Here is a 4388-nt window from a genome sequence, read left to right on the forward strand (position 1 = left end):
TTAGTCTCCAGAGAGACACCATTGCTCTTGAGTACTTTAGAGAGGTCCCTAACAGCAGACTTTCCCATTGCAATCTGTGTAGGTGGATATAACCTCTAGTAACCTAATTTTTTTGTTCTATTAATGAGACCATATCAATGTGTTATAAGCCAATCATTTTGAGACATGAAAGGAACAGTTCATGCACAGACCCAAGGAACACAGGTTGATGCAGATTATGTGCCAGGAAATATTGCCAAGGAACTGAGGAATAGAAGCTAAAGCAAGCTTCCCTAGAGTTGACAGAGAAAGGCAGTCTCTCCCAGAGCAGGCATCCCGGGTGCAGACACCAAGCCTCCTCAACAAGTAGCTCTGCACATTTTGCTAGTAATCAAAAGACTGTGTGTCTAGTTCAAAGTCACCACCTGCTCTGGGAAAGAATGATGCATGTTCCCTCCTATTAATGTTTAAAACCTCTGAAACTGACAGAGGATGATTCTGAGTTGGAATCAACTCGAGGACAATGAGTTGGAGGGCTTTGGACGCTCCTCAACTGTGAGAAAAGGTGTTTGTGGTAGTGAAGGCCACCCCCACCTGGGACATCTCTCATAGCAGCATGAGGTAACAATGACAGTTCAGCGTGTGGGTTTGTACGGGCTACTGCTCGGGACTGGAGAGCCAGCAGTTGGGAAGAAGGACCGCTCTGAAGGCTGGTGATTCTGGGTTTCTGCCCAGAGGTGATGCTTGTCTGTTCTGTTCAGAATGTTCCAGAACTAGCCACAAGTTGATACATGATGATAAAGAAACAGGACGCCCAGCCCCACAGGAAGTCCAGAAATGGAGTGCTACTAACGGTGGCCATGATCCTCTCAGGATCAGGGCTACGAGAAGACAAGTGAGGCTGAGCTGCTAATAGTCCAATACTTTGTTCATCATCAGGTGCTTTTCTTTTTTAACCTTGGCTTTGAAGCTTCAAACTTTATATTAAGATTGCATTTATTCTTAGTGCTCAAGTTTTTGTCCCTTTCTCTCTAATTTCTGTTCCTGACTCCTGTCTTCGCAAGGAGGCTTATTGACAGAAGTGGTCTACACATGGTGACAAAATGAATGCTTGCATAGTGTTATTCCCCATTGAAAGAACATAGAAACAGCCCATATGTCTGACCACAAATGAAAGGATTGAGAAATAATGGTACATTCACACAATGGAATACTATGCAGCAGCACACAGGAGCAATGATTTCCTAAATTATTACCTAATTTAGGAGGGACTGGAGAGCATTATTCTGAGTGAACTAACTCAGTCCTACAAGGACAAATATTGTGTTAAACCATTACTGTAGAATGAGTATAAGGTTCTTGGCGGGGGGGGGGTGGAAACAGAGGGATGAGGATGTGCAGGGGAGGGGGATTAATCATGGGATTATACAATTTGATGGGTGTGGTGGTGGTGAGGGACATTGAAAGAATCTGTTCTGGAAAACAATGTATTTGAATTTTGTAAATAAACTAGTATAATAATAATAAAATAAACAACAACAACAACAACAAACGCTTGGAGATTTGAACCCACGTAGTGGAGAGTTCTGCTGTCCTAGTGGTAAAGAGTTGTATTGCCATCTCTGATCGCCAGGTTTTTCTTCCTACAGCCTCTGGGTGTGTAAGAACAATCAACTTTTCATAGTTAACTCCTTGCACCTCCCACAGACTCTCTTACAAATAGAGGGAGAATTCTGGAAACAAACAAAGCGCTTGGAATTTTGGCTCAAAGTTTGTTTTCAATTGCAAGCCCTAGAGACAAACAATATTTTACTTTTTTAAAATTTTATTTTAGTAAATAGGTAGGTTTTCATTCATTTGCATTTTCCTCCCTCTCCCATCCTCAACTCCGCTTATAATGCTTATCCTCTTCTAGACTATTAATTGTCATACCCATAATTTTGAATTGCCCATTCTTTTCAGAGTAACCTTCCTCCCACCTATTCGAGGGCAGTGTTCCTTATGGGAAAAGCCTAGCCATAAGGTGCTGTGCTGTCATCCCAAAGGCATGCAGTTCATATCCACCAGCTGCCCTGTGAGAGAGAGATGGGTAATCTCCTCCCGTGCAATTAAACTGTCTTTTATGCAACTGATTTTAGAAGGAAGCAAAGATGGAACTGAAATAAAAGTAAGTATTTACAGAAGACTAGAGTGAGGGAAACACTCTAAGAGGAAAGATGAGATGAGAATAAAGTGGATGGAGCCCTGAATGCTGCATGTGTGCTGTTTCAGCCCTTACTCTGTCTACAGTGCACAGGAAATCATTTGTGTTGCCTTCTCAGGCCCCTTCTACGCCCATTACCAAGACTGCTAAAGGCTGCATCCCAGAAACGTGTTCCCTCTGCTGATAGTGCCGAGGTCAGCCAGTGTAAACAGAATGAAACAGTTCATTCAAGTAAAATCTATTGAAATCTTGATGAGTAAACATGGACATTTTGGTCATCTATGTTCCTGTTTTCCTCAAGAAAGATTGTAAGGTTTCCAGAAGTCTGACTAGAATGCTATAGAAATCTCCACAGGGTGCCCAGGAAAGTGATGTTGGTCAAGACTTCAGATCTTTTGACTGGACAGTAAATAAAACCTTAACTTACTGGGAGATGAGGAAAACCCCACTAGGGTAGCAGAGATTAGTGGACAGATCGGAGGAGGTGAAGGCATAAGCAAGGTAACAATTGACTTTTAAATGCAAAGTCCCTCCAGAGGTCTTGTTGACTCTAAACAAGAGGCTTAAATAAAAAACAATCAATATGGTGTATTCTTTTTTTTTCCTTTTTTTTTTTTGGTGTATTGTTTTTATGTGCCATTGAGTTGCCTGCAACATGTAGTAACCCTATGTACAGCAGCTCTGAACCCTTTCCTGTCCTGAGCCAGTCTCACTAATTCTGACACACTACCCCTCATTGCCCCAATTACTATATCAATCCATCCTATCCGAGGTCTTCCTCTTCTGCGCTGTCCCTCCACACTTCTGAGCATGACGTCCTTCTTCGCGGACTTGTCTCTCCTAGTCACATGCCCAAAGTATGTGGGATGGAGCTTAAAAATCCTAGCCTCCAAGCCTTGTCATGATTTTTCTTTTTTATTAAATTTTATTAATTTTAATGAACATTTACAGAGATTTTGGGTTTCCATTCATTCATTGTTGCACTATTTTCTCTACCCTCCCCCCCAGTTCGCTCCTCTTTGCCTCCTAAATTTTATATCTATGTGGATATAATGTGTTCCAGATTCTCTCTCTGCAGTAGAATTCCTTTTTCTCCCCCTCTGTGTATGTCTTGTAACATTCATCTATGAACTTTCCTGATGAAGCCGAAGAATGAACTTCTTCAAGGACACTATTGTTTACTAGATGTGTTTCTGTTTGAACTTCAGTAGACTGACTATGCACCCAAATAAGAGGTGAGGTGGACGAATGTTCTAGACCATGATGCTGCTTTCATCTTCAACATTTTCTGTTCTTAAGAAAGTGTCCAAATCCCTGGTGCATTCTCAGGATGGATTTGGCCATTATCTGAGAAACTAAGAAAATGCTGGGTTTTTTAGAAACTCTCAAATTCACGAGGCTCAGTGTATTATTCTCTGAAGAATGCTGTGGATCATTTGCAGTAAAATTTTTTATAGGAATTTGTCCACATGATTGCCTTTTGGATCTTCAGAAGAAATACCTGTCAAATAGACCATTGTAGCAGGGGGTCATCTAGTGCTGCTGTTCTTAAATCACAGCTGATGGGCTCCCTGTTCCCCACTTCCTCCCTAAGGGTAATTGGAGTCTTAGAGAGATGCATGAATCTGTTCTCTGGGATCAAACTCTGTAATGAAGTCATGCTGTCGAGTCAACCTTGACTCATACTGACTCTATGAGCAATAAATCTGAAACTTGCTTTATCCTGTCCCATCCCAATGATCTTTGACATGCCTAAGGGCATTTTTACAATCATTGGGTCAATACACCTTGTTGAACGTCTTCCTATCTTTCTCCAACCCTCCACATTCTCCAGAATGATATATTTTTCTAAGGATGGCCTCCTTAACAACATGCCCAAAGTATATGGAATGCTGTTTCACCACACTTGTCTCTAAAGAGTATCCTGGTTGCACTTCCTCCAAGACTTGTCTGTTTGTTATTTTGGTGATTCATGGAATAATTAGTACTCTTCCCTAACATCACAATTCAAAGGCATCAGTTGTTCTATCGCCCTTATTCACTGTCCAATTTTCACATCATAGGAAGCAATGGAAAGTACTTTGTCTTACTTACAGCAGCACACGTACATCAGTTAAGAAACGCAAAGAGTCACCATGGCTAGGTGTTCTGGAAGTTGTAGAGATGAAAGCAAATGCTTTAACATTGCATGTGACAATTCTTTTTT

This window comes from Elephantulus edwardii, unplaced genomic scaffold, assembly GCF_000299155.1.
Source record: "Elephantulus edwardii isolate Elephantulus edwardi_28Jun2011 unplaced genomic scaffold, EleEdw1.0 scaffold00125, whole genome shotgun sequence".
Classification (NCBI taxonomy): Eukaryota; Metazoa; Chordata; class Mammalia; order Macroscelidea; family Macroscelididae; genus Elephantulus; species Elephantulus edwardii.